Raw genomic sequence first — 27783 nt, 5'->3', positions numbered from 1 at the left:
CAAGTACACAGATATTACTGTGCTCTTTGGCCACCTTTTCTTAAATTGGTTCTGGCGCATAGCGCTGTCAAGGTAGGACATTAGCATGTACAGTAACCACCTGAAACTATCACCACAGATACTTGTTCCAGTTCTGAACTATTGACCTACAAATCATTGCTATCTGTTATGTCATTCTCAATAGTTCAGTGGAAGCAAATGAAGACTGAAACACTCAGGCCCAGATTTATGTGGGCCCAGTGCCATTTTAACGTCACATTGGCGTAATTTTTTGACGTTAATGCGGTGTTAGAAGGCCAAAACGCGTACCATATTTACAAAGTGGTGAAATGCTTACATTGCGCCACTTTGTAACCCCTTGCGCCACATTATGCATGTGCCAGGCATAATGTATGCATGGCTGCATTCCGGTGCTTGGAGGCCTGAAAAAATGGTGCAAAGAAATCTATGAGATTTCTTTGCGTCAATTTCATCACCATTTTTTAACGCCTGCTAAAAGCAGGCGTTAACAAGAGGCTCCCATTGTGTTCAATGGACCTCTGGGTGCTTTGAAGGATTAGCGTAATAATTTTTTTACCTAATCCTGCAAAGCACCAGACTAGCATGAAAAATTATGACACTAGTCCCCTTGCCTACCGCCATGGTGCAGCGTATTGTAAATACGGCAGACACATGGTGGCATTGGGGGGGGGGGGGTGCAAGAAAAGTGGAGCTGCACTATGTGCAGTGCCACTTTTCATAAATCTGCCCCTCAGTATATTTTAGGCTGGCATATAAAAGCCCAGGACTGGAAACTTTGTTCCAGATTTAAGGAAATGTGATGGTGAGTTTCTCTGCATCAAATTTGGCAGCGTCACGCACCGTCATTTTCACAATGCAGAGATGCGCCGTATTTAATAGAATACCGCGCACCCTTGTATTTCCCCCTTGCGCCAGCGCTGAATGTTCTGCTGTATGCCAATGCAGCAACCCATGCACCACTGTGCAAGGACTGCTGTGTTGAGGGGGAGGTTGTTTTTGTGTAGGAAGGAACAACTTCCTGCACAAAAACAATCTTCAATTGCGACTTGTTCTTTTTTATGTGTGCTGCCAGTCATTTGGCCTTTGTCCTTAGCTTACTTTGTTTTGCGTAACATGATGCTATGGGCCCTTATGCCAGACCTTTAAACTGGTAATCCTTAGCTTTGGGAGCAAAGATTTTAATCTGGCACAATTAGCGGAAGTCCCGCACAGATCTTTCATGGTGTCCTACAAGTGTCTGATGTCTGAACGCATATGCCATTGACTTATAACAATTTTTCTCTTCTAGGAGTTTTATAGGGTTGTACCTTGCTGACACAAGCTGGAAAGGCTCACTGCACCAAATGTAGCAGAGTCTACCACAAAGCTGTCAGATGAGCTGAAAAAGTGTACATCTATAAGCTTGTTAACAATGCATTGAACCAAGCATGGGAGGACTTAAGCAGGTATAGACAGTTTCCACTGTACAGTCCCTGTAAAACACCCCTTGCACAAAGCAGAAACATGCATCATGATGTTGTTTGAGTAAAAAATGTGAATGATCTGCAAATTTTTAAGAGTAACAGAAATATCACCTTGCCCCATGTTATTCCTACCCCACTACAGACACCATTTACAATGTGAAACCCATGGGACAAAGCGGGGAGACATAACTGGATCTTAAAACTGAGACACACAACTTATGGGTGGAGGCATCCCCAGCATCATGCACAAAGTACCTTTTTAGCCAAACAACCATAGCCAATATTGTACGCAAAGCAAAATTGTCCATCTTCAAGAGAATTGTCCAGCTCCTCCTGAAAAGCATGCTATCTGCATAGCCTTTCTGGAGAAACCAACAGTGTAGTCAGAGGTCTGGCTAGTTTTTAGCCAACTTTAAACCTAGCATACTTCAGTACTGTCATGGAAAGGGAGGTGATGAGAAGGATGCAGAGGCATGTGAAACAAAACTATCTTTTACATGACCAACAACAGGATTTAGATCCATGAGAGGGACTGAACATGCAGTGGCAAATATCGAAATCCTTATCACCCTTGATGAATATCTGCAAACTGCACTAATACTACTTTACTTCTCACATATTTATGACATGCACCATCTGTACCTTTAAACAGCAACAGTAATGGTTCAGAGCATTCAGACCTCGACACTCACTGTTGGTCATGGCCTAAGGTACGCTCACACAGTTACTGTTTAGCCACTGGAAATGCCAGTCTAGTGCTTGACTGAATTTGATCAACTGACCAGCACATTTAACAGGTGCCTCTGGTGTCTGCTGCAATGGGGTGAGTGGCTTATAAGAGGCTGGTGTGCAGTATACGTTTGACAGCCTCAGACAGGCGTCCAACATCCCAGGGGTCCAGTTCCTGATGATCAGCTCATAATGCATGCAGCCTGTTTGTCGTTGTGTAGAGAGATGAGTGAGCCACAAATCCACATACCTTGCACATGTTTCTAACAAATGACGGAAGAAGGAAAATTACAACATTGCTGCGTAGATCAAGGCAGGAATCATCCAAAAGAGACTTGGCGTCATTGAGGACAAGGTGGCATAGGTATAAGCTGAATATTCACTGGCGTAGAATAGTCATAGCCTTAAGAAACACAGGAAAAGTGATAAGGAACTTACAACTGAAATGAGTCCAGTTTTGCTCCCTAGATCAAACAAATCTGAACCCATAGGATGTTTCAAGGAGCAGATGGCAAATGTCCCAGGTGCGGCATAGAGGAGGCAAACTTTTATCACGTGGTTTGCGTCTCCTCATTAGGGATTGCTGGGAAGAAGTGGTTATAACTGATCTGACCTTACCAGAAGGGATAATATATGTAAAACTGAATCATATTGTCCCGTTCGAGAAGGAGTAGGTCTTGTAGAAGATTTGTTTATCTGGCTTTCATCTTAGGCAAATGATGAATTGACATGTTGAAGTTGTACCTCATGCACCTATTATATCTGAATGGTTGGCAGAACTGAGCTACAGAGAGTTGCAGTTTAGAGATAATGGCTGCACTCTCAGGTTATTTAAAGTATGCTTTAGTATTGCCATATGGTTCCTGATCTGATGCGTACAGTAATACCCTCCCCACCTTCACAGGCATGTTGGACGGTTCACTAACCTCCCGGCTGAGCTCTTCCAGCCTCCTCGATCTTGGCCTAGAGCACCTATCACACAGACAACTCAATCATGCTAGACAGAGGATTTCAGGAATTTCCCATTTTATTTTAAGTCAAGCTGGGCTGAGTGGTTGCCAGCTTTAGCAAGAGATGTGAAAACAACATCAATGCTAGAAATGACTGTTTGTTATTCCTTTGCAATGAAAGGACTCCAAGTAACTGGCATTTCACAAACAACATAAGTAAATGATGCATGTTTTGGCAAAGAAGCTGATACATGATGGACAATGTACTCACACAGCAAAGACCCCATTCAAGGGATCTTCCAGTTGTCTCAGATCAGGATGCTGGCTCAATAAGCACAGCAGGCAAAGGCTAATCACAGAAAAATCTGGAAGCTGCCCTTTTGACAGAAGACAAGGCAAAGCAGATGCATTCTACATCAAGAGCACAATGTTCGCCAGTGTTGCATATAAAACAAGTGCTGTGAAAGCCAATAGGTCTCACAGAAGCAACATCTATTGGCTTTGTCAATTGTTTTTTAGCCATATTGTACAGCAGCGAGGCTGATGTGCAACATGGCTGAAGGTTAAAAAAAGCAATATGATGCAGTCAACATTAGCCATTTTAAAGCACTTTTTAAAATTTCAACCATGCTGCACAGCAGCCGCATTGCTGTAGAACAGTGGTTCCCAACCTGTGGTCCGGGGACCAAAGGGGGTCCGCAAAGCCTTCTCAGGGGGTCCGCGACTGCTTAGAACATTAAGAAATATTAACAAATATTGACAAATTAGGTCCCCAGCTGCCAGTAATGACTCAGGCTGGGGGGTCCCTGGATTCCAATGATGATTCAGTGGGGGTCCCTGGATTCCATTAATGTTAAAGTGGGGGTCCACAGAAATCAAAAGGTTGGGAACCATTGCTGTAGAACATGTCAAATACAAAACATTGACAAAGCAAATAGATCTTGTATTGGTGAGACCTACTGGCTTTGCCGATGCTTGTTTGTCATGACCATATTTTATAAATGTATCCTTGTACATTCTAATTACAAGACTGCAGTATTTCATAAAACCAATAAACATAATTGGAAACAATAATTGGCAGAACCAAAGGGTCTGGCGTTGGCTGCTTTCATTTTGGCTTTGAAAATGCTTATTTTGTTTGTGAATGGCAGCATGCACTGTATGGAACCAAGCATTGCCTGGAAGGAAAAATACACATTTTGTTTATGTGTAAGCACACATTGAACTAGTTGTCGCTGGCACTGAATGAAGTTACTCATTGAGTATATATGTACATTATGCAGCAGCAGAATGCCATAAGTTACAGTCAGGTAAGGTACTGGCTGAAGTGGGCTGAACCTAAGCCCCATCCTGAAGGTTGTGGTGGGTGGAAGCAAAATGTGAATGACACCAAAACAGACCAATGGATAATGAAGTCTGTCTGAAAGCCCCTATAAGTATGTGTATGTATGTGTTTATATATATATATATATAAATATATATATATATATATATATATATATATATATATATATATATATATATATATATATATATATATACACACATATATATAGAGATAGATAGATAGATAGATAGATAGATAGATAGATAGATAGATAGATAGATAGATAGATAGATAGATAGATAGATAGATAGATAGATAGATAGATAGATAGATTCCCTAGTGGCGGTCAGCACTCTGTAGTTATAGTTAGGACCTAGTTTCTATAGAAAAAACTGTTTTTTACTTGCCTATATCTTTGGCACCGCTTGCCGAATCTTCACAAAATTCCACTCCTGACCCCTTCAGTTTTTTTTACTTGTTTCTTTGGACTCAGCTGAGTCCAAGTCACAAGATAGCTGCCAATACTTCCTGGTTGAAGTGTTGGTAGCCCATCGGATCTCACCATGAGCTGTGTCAGCTCTGTGGACCCTGCATGTTCCTAGATATCTATACGTTTTTTTTCCTTAATAACTCCAAGACTACTGAATGATTTACACCCACTCATAAAAAGTGATTTTTCTGGACCAAGCTATAGCTTTCTGTCAAATTTGGTGTCATTCCGTTCAGCGGTTCGGGCTCAAGTGGTGTTCACAATTCCTATGGGAAATTGCATGGGGAATACACTTTTTAGACTCCCCTTTTCTCTCAGCACCCTGCTTGACATCAGCCAAAGGGAGTGGCAAACTAGCTTTTAAAATTTAGTGAATATTCGTCAAATGGCACCAAAGTTATTAGCAAAACAAAAAATGCTTCATCTATGGAAACTAGGTCCTAGCTATAACTACCTACAGACAACATATATATATATAGATGTATATATTATGTAATTACATATATATACTTCTGTATTATATATATATTTATATATACATCATAGGCTTACATAAAAGCAGCACGGTTAAGGAGGGCTTGAGGACTCTCCACTGGCTTCCAGTGAGGAAGCGAGTTAGCTTTAAGTCCTATGTATGGTGTTCAAGGCCCTCCATCAAACTATCTCAGACCTGCCTTCACCTAGTATGCTCCCTGTAGCGCAGAGAAAAGTTTATGTTCCCAGATTAAGGAAAAGCAAGATGGGAGGAAAGAGCATTTGCAGTGGCAGCTACTAGCCTGTGGAATAAGCAGCCAAATTTAACCAGAGGAGTTGATTCCTACCAGATTTTTCACAGGCCACTAAAAATCTGGTTGTTTTTGGTAGCATAATGTTTGGCCCAGCTATTTACACACACACACACATGCATATATGAGTATTCATTAAAAACATAAGATCTAGGCTCACACCATATCTAACAAGAATTAGAAAATTAATAGGTCTGTCTTTGGGAGGCTATTGCAATGGTTATTTGTGTTTTTATGTTTTATTCAAGGAATGGGTGCCAAAAAAGGAAAAGATACAGAGATAAAGAAAACACGTGGCCATCTAAATGTTGCTGCCATCTGAAATGGAAAATACAAAAATGCAAATTTGCAAAAATATTTGCTGATGTGACTCTTTTTTTACATATATATAAGCCTCTTAGTCGTGTCATACGGTTTTATTATTCTTACTGTTTGTGAAAGACACAAGAAAAACTCACCAGTCACCTAAACATCTTATAAATTGAGAAATGAGACCAAAAATTAATCACCATCTAACTGTGCAACTGAAGTCCAGAAAAACAATCTTCTAATTAAACTTAAGATAAAAAAATACCCAAAATGAAACAGCTACGGGGTTTATAAGTGAAGAGGAAGGAATTATTTTTAGGAGTATGTGAATAATAAGCAAAGGCTTTGCGCAGGAACTCAGAGTGAAAGGACCTAATGGGTAAAGTTGTCTGACCCATTGCTCCATGACGTATGCTGTGGTGGGCAGGAGCAAAATGTAAATGACAATTTAACAAAGCAATGGATAGAGCCTGCTGACCAAAAGCCCCTCTATGTATGTATAATATGTATGATTGTTTTTTTAAACAATAGTCTGACAGGAAGCAAAAGCGTCTCAAAGGCGGGACCTAAAACGAAGAGTCCAGAACTACTGTAGTATTGATGCAATCTTTTCTTCTCATCAAGTGAACGAGCCATGTGGAGTGCCAGGGCGGTCCTCTCTCTCACACTGGCTGTTAAATATCTATATAAAAAAATTGATTCTACGTAGTGCTAATTGTTTTGCTTCCGCTGTTTCTAAGTGCCATAAATAGCACATGTTACTATTACACAATTTATGGTGCTAAATTAGCTCATTGTGGGAGAATAGAAGGCTGAGACTGCTCTGCAGTATTTCAAACGCATATGCTCAGAAAGAGCAAATTTGTTAGCAGCAAATGTTAAGCCCAACTTATCCTCCGATCAGTTATCAGATCAGTTGTCCACAAAAAAAGGAATTAAAGTGGCACATGCTACGATCCATAAGGAAGGTCGATAACACTCAAATCACATTCAGCTGGAAACTGACCAGGGTAGTTAGGCAAACAACCACATATACAATTTATTTAACAAACAAATTATCTTCTTAGATGGAATCAATGAATCAATCGAAATATTCTAGTACTATGGTGGTCAGATCCTGAATAGCTCCCTTTCAACACATCCTCAAATCTGGGGATGTCCCAGGCAGCACAACAGAAAACTGAGCATCTGGAATTCAATACAGCGCCTATGTCTGCAATCTAGTCCACTCATTGTTCAAGGATGTCAGTTCACTATTGTTCTCAGGAAACCATGCGCAGTGGAGGAAGACCGCCCATGGAGATGGGCCTCATGGCGAACGTAATACTTATAATCTCACAAAATGTATGTCACTAACAACACCTAAGCACATTAGATCATTAAATAACAACACATAGCAAAAACAATAAATAACACCATATTATAGTTGTCTCATTAATAGTGATAATGGTAATTTGATATATAATCTCACCTAAAGATCGTTTATGTCATTTGTAATTGCATGCCACAACAAGGGTGCGGTATCTGGAGAAACAGATAGATAAATCTAGATAGATAGATAGATAGATAGATAGATAGATAGATAGATAGATAGATAGATAGATAGATAGATAGATAGATAGATAGACTTATACAAATATTCATATTCAATCAATTGAATTGGAAAATTTCTGGGGGTTTGCTCATTTGAGTCGAAACCAGTGCTTAGTTTTAACACTTTTATTTAAATTTAATTTCTCTGTTTATTTTGCAATACACTTTGGCCCTTGTGATGGCGGTCGGTCCACTGCCAAAGCAGCGGTCCAACCACGGCATTACGACCATGGTGAACACACCATGGTCGGACCGTCGGCACCACCAAGTTTCCGGTGGTTGACCGCCTGGCTGTGCAAGCAGCGCTGCCCTGGGGATTACGACCTCTCTCTCCGCTGGCGTTTACTTCGCGGTTGCACCGCCATGTAAATGCCAGTGGAAACAGGGTGCCGTGGTTCTCCGGTGGCCCCCCTCACTGCACTTTGCACTGGCCAGCCCTGTTGCGCAAATCACTGTCTGCTTTGCAGACAGAGATTTGCACAACAGGTGCTGGTGCACCTGACGCACAAACGCATTGCCGTCGGTTCTGTTATGAGCAGGCATCAATGTTGTCCTAGGTTTCCCGCTGGGCCAGTGGGCGGAAACTGTGTTTCCATCCACTGGCCTGGTAGGAAACTCATAATAGGCGCCACGAGAGGGCTGCCGCATAGGCAGTAGCCAGGTCGCGGGAGTTTGGCGGGTGGCCTTTTCCACCCAGCAAACTCATAAATGCTGCCTTTATCTTTAATCCTCGCTGCATACAGCCTTCAACAGATTTTACATTCGATTAACGCTGAATCAGGGAATTATTGGATGCTGATGGTTTGTCACTATAACAATCACATCATGCCAACACCAAGGTCAAAGTTTGCAACTTGAAGTGGGGGGGGGGAAACTTGATAGATCTTGAAAAGAGCAACAAAACCATACTCAACGCCTATGGGAAAGACCATTTGCATCTCCCAAATAATATAAAAGCAGAAAAATATGTCCTTTCCACTCTTAATTTAAATTCTGCCTAGGGTAACAACTATTCATGCTGTCTGTGAGTAGGCAGGGCATAATGGATATTTGTTTCATGATGCTTTGATAAGAGTTTGTCTCCCAGCAAATATTTTTTAGCAAGAGAACAGTGGCCACCTTGGAAAGTGCCCCTTAACGGGAAAAACATTCTCTGTACGATTTTGTCCATCCTTCCTCTCTAAGCTTCCCCATACTGAGTGACAAGTTCGCCCACAGCACATGACCCTCACTGCAGGAAACTCCCAAGTCCATAGGAGGAAATGCGCTGTCTAGGAAGTTCACTAGCCTGGGGCCATCTCTCAGGAGTCTCCACAAAGAGGCTTTAGGAATGGGCATCCGCCTACAGCTGTGGGTGGCTCAATCTCACGCGTCAATGGCATTATTCTGTCTCAGCTGCTGCTGATTGAGCGGTCAAACACTGAGCTCCAGATTCCACTTCAAACAGTGCCTGGTTGTTTCATGTTCGCATTCTCTAAATATATGACGCCTGAAGCACAGCTATTTTTCTTTGGAGCTAATTTCTCTAAGCCCTGGAAGCCAGTAATTCTGGGGCCAGGCCTCCCCTGTTTATTTTCAGTACCAGCGCTGACTACTTTTTACGTTTAAGTGCTGACTACTTTGAGCAAATCAAATGGGTACACTACTAAATGTGTAATATTTGCTATTTACAGCGCACAGACAATTCAGAGTGCGTTATAGAAACAACTTGCAATAATAATCGTTATCAAAACAGATTAAAATAGCTTTAGCAAGAAGTTACAACCTGTGCTATTTTTTCGATAAGGTCAAAAGTAAAGAAAGCGGTTCAGCAAATGTATACAGGTAGCCACAACACACGAGCATGTAGAAATCGTACAATCGAGATTTGTTGCTCTAACAACAAGAAAGATTCCACCAAAACTAAATTATTCAGGACACACAACATTAATGTATGTTTTTCTCAAGGTTTGTGCTGTGATAGCTTGAGCCTGGAAAGAAGCACACCCTTTAGTCTTTTTTATTTAATTTTTAGCTAATTATTTATTAACTTTTTATGGCTAAATACTGATTGGTCTACTTTCAGCATGCAAATAGCTGGTGGCAGCGAAAGAGCGAGCAGGCAGCAGAACTCCCAAGTTTACTTTTAATTATATATATATATATATATATATATATATATATATATATATATATATATATATATATATATATATATATATATATATATATATATATATATATATAATATATATAATTTGACTCACAGAGATGCCCACCAATGACCCTCATCTCAAAATCCTTTAAAAGAAAACATATTCATGCAAACGAAATTGCCTGTGTTTTAGTGTCAAAGAAGTAGGACTCCACCCCTTCTGCCCATTCCACGCATTAACCTTTGCACGCTTGTTGCAGTTGGACATTTGTGGTAAAAACATTTGCACCAGTGTTATTCTGTGCTTGTCTTAAAATAACCAAACCTTTGTGTCTGCGCGTGCCACACACCAGGAATGTCTGCGTTAATGGGGAGTGATCCTGTGGAGGCAATAAGGCGCGGGATCCATAAATAATCAGTGACAAAATGTATTGCCCCATATGCCACCGATCGGTTAAGAACATAAACAACCAAAAGCTACGTGACTATCACGCCTGTACTTACAACCGTTAACCACTGTTATTTTAAAGCATTTTTTTGTTCTCGCACCCTCATGACTGTTATCTTTTCATAACATAAATTAACAGTTTAGATATATAGGTGGGTATTCATTCTACAACCAACTTCAACAACGAAAAACATAATTCGCTATTTTATTTGGAGGTCTGTGATCTGACAGTAACAAAAGGTTACATTAATATACCTAACAGCATGGCATAAATATTACATTGACCAACATGGCAAACAACAAAACAAAAGAGCATAATTTTAAATGTGGACAATGACTACTTTGTTCATAATCAACATGAATAAGTGTCCAACATAAATATACATATTTTACATAGGTAAGTGTTCAGCATAAAATCTTTTCATGTCACTGGGAATACAACATTATCATCCTAGTGTAGGGTTCCAAAGATACCAGATGGCTCATATATGGTTGTGGCACAACAAATCATCCTCATGCAATTTCCTTGAGGATGTAACTCCTCTCAGCCTCTAATGTGTGGCTGTTATTGACCTCGTATGGGTGCATCTGCCCTCCTAAACCACTGTGTTATGCTGATGCGTTTGGACCTTCTCTGTGGGCATGATGGATGAATAATGAAGGTCTTCCTCAGGGCTGTATGTGTTTTAGTGGCTGACACTAAATATGAAAATAAATAAGATACATATGCCATGCACCAAAATGTATGTGCCCAAATATCATATCAGTAAATAAGCAGAGCCCCCGAACAACACATAGGAATAAAGAGGTAGTTGATTTTACCGTCTGTATTTCCAAATGAGATATTTTTCGAAAGGGAGTGGCATATTCTGCCACAAAGGTCAGTTTCTAGAGAAGGGTAGATTTATATAACTTTATGACCCAAATGTTGATTTTTCAGCGTCATTTATTTGGGAAAACAAGAAGATAGACCTTACTTGTTTTAGCAGTGTTTCCAGATCTTTCACTTCTCTGGGGGCCCAAGTCTAAACAGAAGCCTCCATGATGTGCACCTGTACGTATGTGTTTTTCGTTATTAAAAAAAATATTAATGATGGAAGAAGAATTTTCACCCCTTCATACCACTGTAATGCCATATACTTTTTTCCACTTCAACAATTCATGAGGCTCACATAGCACCCCAGGGACGTTTCAATATTTAAAAAAACAGCACATGCCTCGTGTTACTGAAAATAATGGGGGCATATATAGAGATTAATTCCAACACTCGTAAGCGGTATCATCCTTCAGCTATGCTGCAAAAATATGCAAGTGGTACTAAAAGTGTACCGTACTTTAGCATGGGGTTAAAACAAAGACATACCTCATCGTAGTTTCTCTTTGGGTTTAGTATCACGGTCTGGAACCTCCCGGTTACTCGTCCGGGAACGCTTAAGTTTAAAGGTCTCATGGTCGGAAATTACATCATGGCAGCAACGGGGAACCTGGGTAATGTATGTCCCCACATGAACTGTCCTTCTAGTGGGAATGGTGGCAACGGTACATACAGTGTAAATTGTCAAAACCAGGGAGAATTAACTTCCTCAATCTCTTCAAACCTGTGGTTATTTTACCCAAAATTATTCAGGAAACCAAAAATTCAGACCTTTCAAATAAGTCGGACCGGGTGAATGAATATGCTAGAGGGCTGGGAAATGTAGTTCACCATGTGTCCCTATAACACCTTTTAACACCTTTTACTCCATCGATGTCCTAATTTGTGTGTAATTCAACTAAAAAAGGGTCATTAGTGGCCTTTTGTAAATTGTATGGTTGTATAATGAATCTGGAAAAGAAAAAAGGAATGTGGTAACTATAAAAGGTGAAGACCTTGAATGTACAATTCTCCGTCCCCCCCAACCTAAGTGGTTCCAAACTATAGAGCCATCTCAAGTGCTATTCGTACTTTTGATTATGCTAACATAGCTAAAAAACCATCTTGACCATTCCACATGGTACCCATCAGTGCATTAAGGGTAATGTAGTGTGGTCAATATTCATAGTGTGCCCTTCTCGTGTGAGACATCATGGATGAAGGCCTACTTTAATCGTTCTTCAAATTGTGTATTATAGAGGTACATCCAATATTCCAAGCAATTCACTCCATATTTAGCTCTTAAAGGCAGATCGCTCACAATATCACAGTGTTCAGCTACTAAAATTGATCCACAATGTTCAGTTACTAAAATTGGTCCATCATTTACTAACCATTTCTCCTATTCCTTAATGCCCACCATTGTGTATTTTATGTAAAAGCGATGTATCCCCTTCTACAAAACAAACATGATAGGAAAATCCTTTGCTAATAAATATCCCTAGGTTTCCCCTATTTGGACATAATCACATGTAACATATAGGCACTAGTGAGCAAAGAAATTGCCAATGTCCACTAACTCATTTGGGCCATGTTCTGTAGTTTGCATGTGTAAAATCATTTGTGCCTTCAAGTGTAGTAGTACTGGTTCTGTATTGGTAGTTTTCACATTCCTCAACACAGTCTAAATAATATCCATCAATGAATGATTCTCCTCTATATAGTGCTGGACCATTGGCGCATTCAAAGTTTTTCAATAAATTTGTGATTTGTGTTGGATAATGTGTTTCCCTACTTCTTGGGCTGTTTTTCCATATACACATTTTCACATGGACAAACTACACAATACACAACACTCCTTGTGTTACAGTTTGTGAACTCCATGTGCCTGATTTTTATGTTCCTGTACATGAATCCATCACCTTCCAGTGTGCTCTCATAGATAGAACAGTTCCCACACTTATGGCGACCCCTCACTGGGGTAAATTCAACAATTTACTAAAAGTGGGGACTTGTTTTCTCAATGCAGTGTTAGACCTGACTAGGCTGTCATAAATATTTCTATTGCGTTTTAATGCAGATAGAGGCAGTTCCTTAAATTGTAGACCTGTAACAATTTTCCAGTTTTTTCGAATAGCATTCTTCACCAGGTTAGTCACTCCCGAAAAGGTCATAACACCCACCATCAGAGCTGTCTGTCAATTGTTCCCTGGTCACAATAAGTTCTCCCTTGGAGTGTACCGTGCAAGCTTCACTGCACATTTTAGTATTCTTTTTGTGTAATTGTGTTGTTGTAATTCTGAAGCTGGAATAATGTAGGAATGTATTCCTGTCCCTCTGCTTTGTGTGCAAGGTGGTGTATATTCTGCTGTACTCATACTTCAAAGTAATGTTCAGGAAGTGTATTTCCTTTTTACTGGTTGCTGTAGAGAATTTGATGTCAGGGTTTCTGGAGTTTAACCGATGAACAAAGTCATTGATCTTCTGCTCGGGCCCTTCCATATCATTAAAACGTCATCAATATATCTCTTTCTAGTGTGGATGTGTTCCCAAAATGGATTGCTGTTAAAGATCCATTTGTCTTCATAAAGAGCCATAAACATTATGGCCATTTCCGGCGCGAAGGGACATCCAATCAGGGTGCATTTTGTTTGTATATATAACTATTTGTTGAACCTGAAAAAAATGAATTTGAGACAGATTTTTGATAGTTCCAAAATGTATTCAGTGGGGACTCCATACAGTTCACCCATTCTACCCATCCCACACATTAACAGTAGCACATTTGTCTTAAAAGATTTGCACCAGTGTTATTTTGTGTTTGTCTTAAAATTGACCACATATTGGGGGTTATTACAACTTTGGAGGAGGTGTTAATCCGTCCCAAAAGTGACGGTAAAGTGACGGATATACCACCAGCCGTATTACGAGTTCCATAGGATATAATGGACTCGTAATACGGCTGGTGGTATATCCGTCACTTTACCGTCACTTTTGGGACAGATTAACACCACCTCCAAAGTTGTAATAACCCCCATTGTGTCTTCACGTGCCACACGCCAGGAATAGGCAGGGCCATGCACCTGAACCACCCTCCTCCCCCGATACTAAATCAATTTTTACTTAATGTGAGCCATGAAACGTGAGGCTCCATTTTAACTGTTGTGCAAACTATGAAGCTTTCGAAACAGAACTATATTAGAACCCCAGATCAGTGACTTATTATAGCATGCATTTCAGGCATTTAAATGCCTATGACCACTTATCCAGGACACACATCCACGTATTTGTACCAACCTTATTACGACATGTGTGGTAATTAGAATTCTGATGACAAACTTCGAACCCTGCATTTTTCCCCGGGTAAATATGGTCAGGTCAAACATACCCGAACGTACTCATGGAAAAAGGCTGGGCAAATACTAGGACATGTTAAGTTTGACCGAGTAAGCCCCAAAGTTAACTTTATCACCCATGTTTGCGAATGAAACTTGAATTTGAATAATTTATCCTGTTAGACTAAACAAATCCATGAAGTATTGCTTATTTCTTGGATATAATAAATACTGATCTAATATTAGGACACTCCTAACTAGGCCACTAGGGTTTAATTTTGCGGCTTTCTAACATGGCAATAAGTCCCCATTAGCTTTTAGTAGGGGTGATTTGCCAGCCTTTGCTGGTGGCGGCCTGGGAACCTGCAAAGAATCACCAAACTGTAGGCTGTATTAGTTCTCTGTCTAAAACTGATGCAAACAGCATGAGAATGATCACTGCTGATAATCTGTTATTTGAAATGTGGTTATCATTGCCCTACGTAATTGTAACACGGCAAGTGTATGTGGTAAAAATGACCCCACTGTCTTGGGATCATTCCTGGGGGAGAAAAGACCTTCCTGGGACTGCAGAGGGACCGCTGTAAAATGAATGCTTCCGCATCCCTTGGAACTCTGAGGCCCGTTTACTTCCCTTTGAGTGTGTGCCACTACGCATGCTGCTCGGCAAACCTGGCCTGAATCTAGCTGCATTGTGTAGAGATTGAAAGACCTTTCTGATCAAGCTGAAGGGGCTCAGAGACCTTCATACCTTCATATGTGGATTCCCTACCTAAATGGCCTCCCTCCAAGCTCTGAATTCCCAGTTCCATTTCAACAACAGCAGCATTTACAGCTACGTCAGAGGGCTGAGGCCCAGACTGCTGAACCACCACCAGCAACTGTAGTGCAGTCACTTCTCATTTGAGATTTTGCCACTCCAGAGACCTTGAAACTTAGAACCCTCCTTGGCTTCTGCAGATACAACCTTTTCATTCAGACGCCCCTGCTTTGGACCATCTGGCCTAGAGTGGGCTGGAGTTAAGTAACACCCATATCACCACAGTGGGAATTTACATAGAAGCATGCATCATCAACTCTTCCTTTAATATTGTTAGCTCAGGCTGCCAGTCCTCTTCTTGGCCACAACAGTCGAACAGGCCTCATGTACCAGTTGCTTTCCACTTTGTGCCCAAAGGTCAGCTACACTGTTTATAACAACATCAGTAGTCTATACATCACTGGATTCACAGTAGTATGTAAGGCATTAAGGCCTTATAGGCCTTGTATTAACACATTTCTCTGAATATACTCAATGGGTAAAACCTTAGGATACATAAAGTTCTCAGGGGCAGATTTAAGAAAAATGGTGCTGCCCCCAGTGCAGTTTCACTTTTCTTGAACCCTTAGCGCCCCATCTACAATCACCATGTGTGCGCAGTATTTAAAATACGGTGCATCTTGGAGCAGGGTGGGGGCAACAGCATCACCATTTTTGACGCTATTGATGTACTGTTCAGGTAAGCGCCAAAATGTTGGCACTAACCCTGAACAGTACATAGGGACCTATTGTAACCAATGGTGTGCCCCCTTTTAACTCCTGCTAAGAGCAGGCGTTAAAAATGCTGCAAAAAATGTTGCAAAGAAATCTTTGAGAATTCTTTGTGCCATTTTTAAGCCTCCCTAACAGGGGAAAGCCCCCCTTGCATACAATATGTCTGACGCAGGCATTATGTGGCACAAGGGGTTACAAAGTGGTGCAGTGCATGCATTGCGCCACTTTGTAAATTTGGCGCGGCTATTATGGACTCATTGGGCCACAGTAGCATAAACAAATACGTCAATGTGGTGCAAGGAGGCCCTAGTCCCTCTCAGTGGTAGGGCTTGCATTTCAGAATATTGTTATCAAAAATATCATCTGCCATAAACTTTGTGTCCCACATATTGTTTACACAAAATATCGTCCTAATAATTGTAGATTTTCTGTTATTAAGATCTATGGGCTGATATTTTTGGTAAATGCAAATTAGGATACAAAATATATTTCAGATGACATCAGTCCAAAATATTTTGCTATTATGCTTCATAAGTGCAATGAAAATGCATATTTTATCAGCAAAGTGTTTGTCTTTTTATACCGCTATATTTGGAATACATCTCGGTTCAAATTAGGACTTTTGTATTGTTTTCAATTTTTTGTGTTTTCTTTTCATATTATAAGCTTTAAAATAATACTTCAGGGCATGTTAAGGGCAAATAATCTGCCAGCATCTACCGTAAGCCTGATGGCAGCATAAGGCTAACTGACTACTTTTTACAATGTAAAAAATGATTTTTATTTAAATTGTACCAGTTGCCGCTCCCACTGTTCACAAGGTGGTTTGCATGGAAATCATTGTAAGACAGCTGTGATTTTAGAGCCCAGTGTTAGACTCATATCTTGATCATGCAGTGCAGATGTACAAGAGAGTGTCATGTTCTCTTGCCCTTGGGTAGTATTTCTTTATTTATTAATGATGTTTTAGAGCACGGACTTAGCCATGAGGGCAGTGGAGAGCTTTGTGTACAAAAAATAAGTAAAAAACAATTGAATGTGTAGAGAACTGTACCACAATAGTACTAGATGTATATTTAAGTTGCTGGAGTGGAAAATAGCTGACAGAGAATGAGCAAGAGGGAACTGGGGTGAAAGGTGAAATTATATACATAGTCATAGAAATGAATGAGATGCTTTAATAGACTCGTGAGATGTTTTATTAAAGACAGCACTTGGCTTCTTTTTCATTTCTCTTTCACCATTGGGGTTTTATAGTGTTTATGCCACTAAACACAACGGGGCATATTTAAGGAATGTGGCGTGCACCTAATGCAGTGCCCCCTACCTCCACCATGTGTGTGCTGTATCTAAGATACGGCGCACCATGGTGCAGGGTAGGGAGCAATGATGTACTGTTCAGGGTTAACACCATAAGTTTGGCGCTAACCCTGAACAGAACATAGGGGCCTGTTGTAAAATATGGTGTGCCCCCTTTTAATGTCTGCTCTGAGCTGGTGTTAAAAGTTCCTAAATCTAGATTTCTTTGCACCCTTTTTTCAGCCCCCTAACGGGGGAACCCCCCTTTTCATACCTTATTAAATGTATGCATTGCACCACTATGTAAATATGGCACGGGGAAAAGGCCACCTTAGCGCCGCCATAGCGTACAAAACAAATGACGCTAAGGTGGTGCTAAAGTGGTGCTAGGCCCTTCTAAATGTGGGCCAACATCTTTAAAGTGCAGAAAAGGGTTGGGTTTACTCCGGAGACGTGGGCAGATCCTTTACTGTCACAGTGAACTGGGATTGGTTGCAGACAAAAAGAAAAAGTCAATTTTGATCAATGAGAGGATAGTCTTTGTGGAATTCTGCAACTTCATCTGGCCTAATTCTAGATGGAGAATTAATGGGAGGGAGGTCCATAGGGAGGAGTCTCGTGGATAATGACATCCTACCACTAAAACAGTTGTATCCTGCTGGGAGGATGGTGAGTCAGTTTTTAATAGCCAATTATATGCATTTGACCAAAGTAAGAAAGATCATCATGGGTAGAGGGGGCATGGCATTTTTGTGTTTAACTTGTAATCAGTTTATGATTGCGACAAAGTACCACATTTGTATTTAAGATTTGTCTAATTGGTTTGTCAACTCCCATCACCTTGTCACCTCTCCTATTTGGTTCAATCTATTCACACGAACAAACAGGTAAATAATAACTCATCTCCCCTGCTCCTCAGAAGAACACTTCGTACAACCCACCTGTGCTACTACAAACATTCTCTCGGAAATCTCACATTTCAGAAGAATGTAGCAGGAGGGCACATTTTCAGTGCAAAGATGAAGAAACCTCCACAGCTGGATCTGAGACGCAATGCTTCTCTCCCAGCTGCCACATAATCTTCTCAGCAATCCAGGCACTCCAGTTTGTCTAAACAAAAAGGCAGTTAACAATAGGGAAGCACCTGGGTATTGAAGAATATTCTATCTTTTCAAAAACTGCAAACTCAATGCACAGAAAAGTTACTGAATGTCTTTCATTGATTGTGTCTTTTCGCAGACAACAAATTCATTAGGTTTCAATTAATGACTGATCTCACACAGGCAGTTACATTCATAGACTTCAGCATCACAATGAAAAAACACATAAAAGTACTAGTGGTTACCAGTTACCAGTTTATATTAAGGATATGATGACATAATAACACCTTTAAGAAAATGGTCCATCTTGTATAATAAGGTGGGTAATATTACAAACAACTAAGCTCTGGTGAACTTTGAAAACACATTGACTATATTTATACTTTCTTGGGCACAGACAGGCAGCCCGGAAGGTTAATGAGGTAATGAAGCTGACAGTCAAGGAGTATTCTATGGCCCAAATGTCACCGGGACCTGCACCATACCTGTTGTATGTCCACAATGCATACGAACGAATGCTATTGTCCCTGGTTGCTGTCCTTTCCCCAAGGGCAATTCTCTTCTGGTGATATTTACGTCTGCCCTTGTGAAGAACAACCCCCTCAAACACTGCTGCACTTTGCAGTTTTTTGTAAATGTTATTCGTTTTTTAAGAAACAGTATTGGGTACCATTATTACAGCAAAGGAACTTCATTACCTGCAGGGCAGCTCTGCTTTTTCTCCAACAGCTCAATGATCATGATGTATGCAGTTCTGTTGGCTACATCTTAAAAGGTGCTGTGGCTTGGCGCAGGATGTTGTTTTAGCTATTTTGGTTATAAGATGATACATTTTGTTTTTAGCTGGATTTGAAGCAGGACTTTTATGTGAACATTTTACTACTATTTATAACTTGCTTTTATATAATGTACTGTACTGTGATTCTTTTATGATCTATATTTATATGATCGAATGAAGAGTAATTTTATACGTTACGTATTTAAATTAAAACACAAATATTGTCCTGGAGTTTCAGAGGTAGTGGTTTGTTACTTGAGAGAGGAAACTAAGGGTCTAATTATGAGTTTGACGGTTGGACCGCCCAAACTCCAATACAGTAGTGGGGAGGTGCCCATCAAGCCGGCGGACGCACCACCGTCATATTACAATTTTTCTGCTGGGCTGACTGGCCGAAACAGTGCGGCAGCATTGGCCTCCACTCCCTCAGGAAGCCAAGGCCAATGCCGTCACACAGATAGTGTCCCTAGCACCCTCGGAATGTGCACGGTCTGCCATCGCAGATGGTGCCCATTCTGAGGGTGCTGATGGGAGGCCCTGCACTGGCCACAACATGGTTGTGGGCAGTGCAGGGCCCCAACTGTGGCCCCAACTCTGCCTCTCTGCCAGCCTTTTCATGGTGGGGACCCCCACCATGGAAAGGCTGGATGAAAGGAAAGTTGTGATCAGCACGGCGATGCAGAACTGTGGCTGACCACAACTTTTACCACTGCCAACCCATTGGGATCCCTACTCCTGGCAGTCTGACTGCCAGGATCCGCATCTGGCAGTTGGACTGCCAAGGATGCGTCAGTCGGAACAACAGAGCAGGTACGGTGGGCCTATGGAACGCTGTACTCGTAATCAGGCACTACGTTTTTTAAAGAAAATCAAGAGAAATAAAGTTAGCTTCCTTTTTAATGTCTATTATTGTTTTTTAAATCATTTCCATTTTTAAGTTTGGTGTTTGAATGCAGCATGTATAAAAAAAGCAAGAAACGAGGAGGAATAAAAGTATTCCTTCTCATTGCACCTTGCTAACGCCACTCGCTGACTCAGGTTTACAAAATCTCATAAAACTGAGGCAGCGTCAAAATGCAATAGGTGTTGCTGTGGCACGCCCACAGCAACACCCATTGCACACCCCTCTGATGCAGAAAACTGCGTGGGAGGGGCCCATATTTACAAGGAGGTGTAACACCACAAAAAGTAGTGTTACACCTGCTTGGAAATATGGAGCAGAGGTTAGTGGCACTCAAGTGTCACGTAAAGTGACGCTCCACTGGTGCTAGGGGCTCTTAAATGTGCCCCATAGTGTTTTGGGTCAAAACGTCGACATGCTTTGATATGCACTGTTGTTCATTGTGTTGTGTCTGCTAACATCGTCATTTTGAAAGTTTTTTAAGACAATGAGATCCAGTTCAGCCACATTTGTCTATAAATTTATATATGACTCTTGTGCACTTTGAATACACACTACTCGCTTTCACTACGCCGTCACGATACAGGAGCACGAATGTATAAGCAACTATTTTTTCCTTGATATGCTTTCTTTTCAAGAAGATTTTTTTCTCAGATATGAGCCCTTTAATAAGAAGCCATGATTTTGTTTAAATTTGAATAAAGGTTATGAATGACTGAACAAAAACCTTACCTAGGAGGAAGGTTTTCGATTCATTATTTGCCATGGAAGTCGAGGGCTACACTTCCCCCGTAAGTACCACTTGTTTGGTGATTGTCACACCCAGTTACAGCAGAAATAGTTACTGTTGCAGTTTGTGGAATGATACCAGTCGTAGTATTAATAATAGTAATATCAGTGGCACTTCTATTAAGATTGTGGCTTGTAGGTGTAGTGCACAGTAGCACTATATAGTAACAATCCTGAAGAATGTAGCATCAGTAATAGTATTAACAGAGGCCCTGAAAGCAGCAATTGCAGTAGTAATGATCCAGGGTGCGAGTAAAACTCGCCAAATTATTCTATTGCTCATTTTCCCATTAGAAAGTAGGTGAAATGGGGCTCCATGAAACTGACTCATTGAAATACTCCTTCAGGAATTAATTTACTTTTCAGGTGAGAGAAGGAGCATGTTTGTAATGTACAAGGAGGTGGATTAAATTGATTTGTGTGTTAGCAAGTGAATTTGTACTGTACAAAATATAATAGATTCACCTCAGGGAGCATGGCTATACATAATTTAGTCAAAATCACAGAACTAGTTCATTTTTAAAACTAGTGTTAGCCAAGACCTTTCTATTTTACTAACATTATATGTGTAATATATTTACTCATGTGGGTGTTCAGCCTGCCCAATTCACCCATTAGTCTGTTTATGTGTCATTCACACTTTTCTTCCATCCGTTACAGAATACTGCATGGGGCAATGGGGTCAGCCCACTTCAGCCACTGGCTATCTTCACTGTGAGTGAAGCACACCCACACACCTACACACAAAGTAGGTCCTGTATGAGCCAAGGACTATTATGGGAATGTGTACTTTTAGAGACCAAAAACATATTTTTTCTTTTACCCTTTTTTAAGGTTGTTGAGGACCCAGCAGCAACAAAACAAGCATTGACAAATCCAACGATCTGGGTGCCAATGCCATACATACTGTCTTTGTCAGTTATAGTTTTTACTGGGGACCATTGGTTCATTGACTTCTACAATCCAAAACACAGAAAACACAAATAAATACAATGACCCAACCCAACCCGAAATGTGAAATGTATTTTTCCAAAACATGCAACAAGAGTCTCAGATAATTTTTAGTAACACACTACCTTTTGTCTGAACACTCTGTTTATACACACGATTTGAAGTCTAATGTAAAGTCATTTTCTACAAAATAAAAGGGAGATATTTTCACTTGTAAATAGCAAGAGTGATGCTGCTGTAAATGTTTCCCATGCACTGTTGTTTTGCCACAGTTCACTTTTTGTTTTAATAGTTATGTCCCTGCAACTATGCACCCCATCACCATTCCTCTTTCTATGTGCGTCAGTCTTTTCCTTTCATTGCCCCTCACACCATTTATTCTTCTTTTCTTTCCTGTCTTCATCCCTTCTTTACTAGTCTACTCTAAGCCTCACTACATTCCATCGTGTATCTTCATCCATAACGCCCATGCTCTCAGCCTCTTTCTAACTGCCTTTTCCACCATCCTTCTCCGTCCATTTTCCGCCATTGTTCGACTCTTTTCTCTCTTTCCGCGAGCTGCCTGTCCCTTTCTTCGTCCTTTTCTCACATGCCTCTTGCCTATCCTTTGCCTGCTTCCTTATTTACATTCTCCATTCCGTTCTTCCTTCCTTCATTCAATCATTCCTTCCTTGTTCCCTACCTTTATTGCTCTCTGTCTTCGTTCTCCTTTCCATGCCCTCCGCTGGCTTCCTATCATCTCTCCCTTCCTCTTGTCCTTCACAGCATTGGACTGGCCCTTCGGGCAATCTGGGAGTGCCTGAAGTTCTGGTCTGATAGGTTTGTGTGTGGACCGTTTTTTGGCTTTGTGGGCCGATTTTATGGTCTGCAAGGCCTTTTTTTACTGTCGATTTCCCTGATATTACGACAAACATTATCTGCAGCAAGCAAACACAAATACATGCAGTCTCTCACCTGCACAGCGTGGTTACAAGCTCCAAACTGCCTTGATTTTTCAAATGTGCCTTTTTTAGCTATATGACTCACTAATGGGAGCACTTTTGTTGTGGTGCCCGGGCTTATTATCTCTCTCAGTCCAGCCTTGCCTCTATGTCTCGCACTGCCGTACTCTTTCTTCTCTGTACTATCCTCACTCCTTCCTCCTCCGGTTCTTCTCCACCTCTTTCTTGTTTTCCTTTTTTTTTCTTTGTTTTCTGCCTACACCAATGTATCCCATCAGCTTTCCCTGCTTTCCAGTCTCTCTTTTCCATCCTCCTTTCTTGCATCCAAATCTGTTTCATCTTTACTCCTTTCTCCTCTATCTCCCTCCTACATACTTCACATCTTACTATTTCAAACCCTTCTCCATGTGCTCCAAATACTAATGCGTGAAACCTGCCTAGCTGCCACCTGCATTTTTTGCTAACCTAGATTTTCCTTTGGTGAGGCTTAAAATAAAGGCAGTTTTTCTCAAAACAATGCATTTGTACTCAATATCCAAACATACATAGGGCATGATTTAGAGTTTGGCGGAGGGGTTACTCCATCACAAACGTGACAATGATCCTGTCCGCAGAATTATGAGTTCCGTAGGCTATAATGGAATTGTAATAAGGCAGAAGGGATATGTTACATTTGTGTCGGAATAATACCCTCCACGACCACTAAATCAGGCCATAAATCTCCTTTATTAAGAACTGATAAATTGTTTATTTTTTTCGATTTTGGCAGTCTTAAAGAGAGAATGCAAATCCAGAAGAAACCACCTTTGTTTAGCTTACAGCTGTGATCTGCGGCCATTATGCTGTAAGTATCCCACAGTTCAGTGAAACGTCAATGTCCCAATTACTCTTAAAACTCAAACTGCATTGTTCACAGCAGACTGCCATTAGGGCAAGTCATGTTTGACAAATCCAGTAATTGCAAGGAACTCTTAGAGAATACTATCACAGTCTGGAATTTCCAATAACATAATGCTGAACTCTCTCTTTGACACAGAAAATGAATGACTATCAAATAAATTATACAAAGGTGAACCTATACACAGTTAAACGAATAGCAGCGCAGTAGGAAGATGGTGACCAGAACCAAGACCTACAGGTTCTTTGTAGGACCATAACTCAAATAATATTCATTGTATTAAAGGAAATGTTTTGGTGGATTATTGTTACATTTCATTTCAAGCTGGGAGGCGTTCCATGCATTCGCCACTGGCTTTTGGTGCATTTCTGGATTTAATAATGCTAGTAAATCTGGGAATGTAACAAAATGTTATTTCTACCTCAGTGAGGCATAACAAGGAGAAATACCTTTATTTCTTCTCATTAGATCCTCTCTCCATGTGTGTTGCATTCTGCAGCACATCTAGGAAGAAGAAATCTATTCTAAGGCTTGTTTTTGTGCATGAAGGTATTCCTTACTGCACAAAAACAATCCAGAACTATGGTGCAAGGGTGCCTGCACTGTCTCGAGGCAGCACAGTTTACAAGTCCAAGCAGAGAGCAGAAAAGCTGCATATCTTTGTAAGTACAGAGCATTGCTGCTCTCTTCCTTTCACGCAATATAGTGCAGCTGTTGAAGCCATTTTATCGGCACTAGAATCCATTTGGTCCCCTTTTCTGTCCTGTGATAGTCAGTGATGACAAGGCCAGCAAGACGTGCCTGGAGGTCAGACGACCTAAGGTAAACTTATGTATTCCGCTGAGCAGCTTGTAACGCAAGGCTTGCACAAAAGATATCTCCTGTGGTATGCATCGCCTTGCCTGTTCAGCAATAGTTAGACATGCCTATGACCATATATAGCCAAAGGCCTAAAGGCCTGCATTTGATTGGGTAGGAATTGTGCAGAATCAGTAAATGTACACATTGCAGAGTCCCCACTATTGGGCATGCAAATGTAACACCGCAACCATTTTGTATCACGCTTTTGCCATGAGTTGTCTTTTATTTCGATAGTGATGAATTTGTAATAGCTGTACTTTTAGATCAATGTCTTACCATGTATCTGATTATAATGATGAAGTAATCATTTTTTTGTATCCTCATTGGATGCGCATTTTCACACCTTTTGTGGTTCTCATGAATAAAAGATCAGATGGAAGTTTCGCAAATTGGGCATGCAGCTGCCAGCTCCTGTCCCCATGAATTCATGTACAAACTTTTGCCTACAAAACATGCCGATTGCCTGGGATTATTTTATTAAAGTTCTACACATTAACTTTGCTTGCTGTCTTACCTTGTGTGAAAGATTAGTAAATATGCCCCTAAATATGAACAAATCATTTTGTGATTAGAAGAGAATGTGTTTGTTTGTCCTGAAGAAGGCGGTTCTAGTGGCTAAGTCACCACCAAAATGTGCGTTAACGTTTTTATGGAGATTGAATGGCTTAAGAACAACAGTATAAAAAATGATGTATTGGAATGAGATTATGAAAGGGATTCTACTTATATTAATGTATCAATAGGTTTGATAAATGATTTATAATAAAACATATCACACATAATAAAAGAATGCTACAGATCGCATTGCATTATTCAAATTAGGTACAAGCTGAATGTTTTTTTGTGTAGATCACATTGACTTATTATCCCCCTCCCGCCAATTTAATTGTTTATGGGGCACCCCCTTCTGCGGCAAAGGCAATTTTTCATTATTAATTCCAGCATCCATTTGCAATTAACAGTGATCTTCACTTATTTTTTTCCTTGTTCAGCCCTTCCAAGATTTAGAAGGGAATGTTGCTTGTAGTCTTGAGGGCAGGGGCAGGAGGCTTCAGTATTTCATTCCTCCTGGGACAGCAGTAGCCACAAAGAGTAGGGAAAGCAGAGCATCCCCGCTACTCTGAATGATAAAATCTCAGTCAACCACACTTGCCATTCAAAGTAGCAAGTCGAGTCTGTTTCATATATAAGCCCATTAAGCATCCTGCTTGTTGTAAAACTGTAGGCTGTGGCTTGGCAGCCTCCTCCAAACCCCCCCCACCAATCTATATTGATACAAAAAACAAATATTTCGAACAAATGAATTTTCCAGCATTTAAACTGTAATTAACACTCCTAAAAACTTTGGGGCATATCTATACTCCATTTGTGCCAAATTTGCGTCATTTCTTTACGCAAATTCGGCGCAAACCTAACTCCACCTTTATATTTTGACGTTAGACACGTCTAATGCCAAAATGCTGGAGTTTGCACCATTTTTTAGATGTGTGAACCTATCTTGCATCAATGAGAGGCAAAGTAGGAGTTCCCATCTAAAAAATGGTGCTAACCCCATAGCCCCACAAAATGATGCACAGGTGGGAGGAGGAGCTAAATAATGGCGCAAAGCTTGCTTTACACCATTATTAAAGCCTGGGTCAGACCAGGAGATAGGGGACCTGTGGACCTATTTCCATGGTTAAACACCATGAAATGGGTCCTCCACAGGTGCACTCCTCAAGTCCCAAGAACACCCCCACCCATACCAGAGGGACAGCGGAGGATGGGGGACCCCGTCCCAGTTAAGTAGGGTAAGTATAGGTAATCATTTTACCTCTTTTAATTAAAGTGCCATCGGGCCCCTACTTGGTGCCCCCTGCATGGCACAGGGTGCAGTGGCCATGCCCAGGGGACACTGGTCTCCTGTGCTGGCCATTGGGGTAGTGGACATGAATTCCTGTCTTTTCTAAGATAGGAGTCATGTGGTATGAATGGTTTTGCATCAGAAAATGATGCTAGGCTGGTAGGAGGCATTTTTTATGCCTTTAACCAGCCTAGTGTCATTTTTTGGTCCAAAACCCCCTTCTTCTATACTGCCACCCCCACCTGGCTAACATCATTTTTTTTAATGCTAGCCCATCCTTTGCACTGGCTTGCGCCATTCCATAAATATGGCGCCCGGCCAGCGCTCAGGAATAGCGCAAGCTGATGCTAAGCTTTTTGATGTAAAACTGCATTAGTGCAGTTTTTGCATCTAAAAGTATAAATATGCCCCTTAGTCCTTATTAATTTCCACCCCGAGTATCTCTCTTATTTGCCTCTTATACACTCAGGCTTTGCTTGAATGTTATGTTCACAAAAATACATTATTGATGATATTTCTAAATTTATAATTTAATTATTTTTCATAGTACAAAGCACTATACAACGGTCACTGGAATACTGCAGCAACAGACAAACAAATTAAGTAAGAGAGAGTTTGAATTATGGCAGGAAAGGAAAATTATGTGGCATAATGAAACCCATTCTGTGGTAGTATTAGTTCGCTATGTTGCCGTCGGAATACATTTTAATATGGTCTGGGTAAATGTTGCCCTTTATTAGTACCTGTTTAACGCATGAATACAGCTATCAGCAACTGAATAGTGACCAGTTAACCTTTGCAACGGACTACCACTGTGCGACACAGCCTGCAGTATTTTGTTGTACATTTTAATTCATTACATTTTAATTAATTTGAGTTACAATAATTTATTTTGTTGGAGTCTGGAAATTATGCAGACGCTGGTGCGTATTCAGCAGTTGTGGTAAATCCATAATTGTGCGGTCATGGAATTACATTATTTCAAAGACCCTGCTATACAGCTATTATTTACACATCACATAACGTTAGCCTTTTTCGCTCATTTATACAGTTGTGTCCAATTAGTACGAGCATTTAAAATTACACTATTCCCACATCAATTTTTCCATACTCAAATTCATTGACATCCCTATTTCATCATGGGATGGTTTGCATCATGGTGACCATCTCTTAAACGTCGGCTCTGACAAACACAGTCCTTCAAGGAACCAACCCGAGTCTGTTTCCTCTAAGAGCCTCTACAGGGGCAAGTATTAGAAATAAGGATAAGTAACATACGTCCATAAATCATAATACATGGCAGGTGTACTTGCTTTCAAGTCTGTTCCAACGCAACACCCATTGCTTTTGATGCTGCCCCAGATTTACAAGAAGGCATAAATCTGAGGCAGCGCCAAAATCTAACGCCACCCTAGGGGTGGCATCAGCATGGCGCAACGAGGAGGAACACT

General features: G+C 40.7%; 1 protein-coding gene across 20 annotated transcripts in view; it reads right to left on the bottom strand.

The window, feature by feature from the left end:
- LOC138280823 (poly(rC)-binding protein 3-like) overlaps positions 1 to 27783 on the bottom strand; it is a 2739176-nt gene that overhangs the window by 105768 nt on the left and 2605625 nt on the right. The window contains exon 1 of one of the 20 annotated variants that reach the window (XM_069219525.1): positions 18212 to 18336. The exons of the other annotated variants lie outside the window; for them this stretch is intronic. The gene's annotated coding sequence lies outside the window, so the exon portion shown is untranslated. Of the gene's footprint in view, positions 1 to 18211; positions 18337 to 27783 lie in introns of those variants that run through there. 20 annotated transcript variants of the gene reach the window in all.

This window comes from Pleurodeles waltl, chromosome 2_2, assembly GCF_031143425.1.
Source record: "Pleurodeles waltl isolate 20211129_DDA chromosome 2_2, aPleWal1.hap1.20221129, whole genome shotgun sequence".
NCBI classification, from domain to species: Eukaryota; Metazoa; Chordata; class Amphibia; order Caudata; family Salamandridae; genus Pleurodeles; species Pleurodeles waltl.
This window is presented reverse-complemented; position numbering and strand designations above follow the sequence as displayed.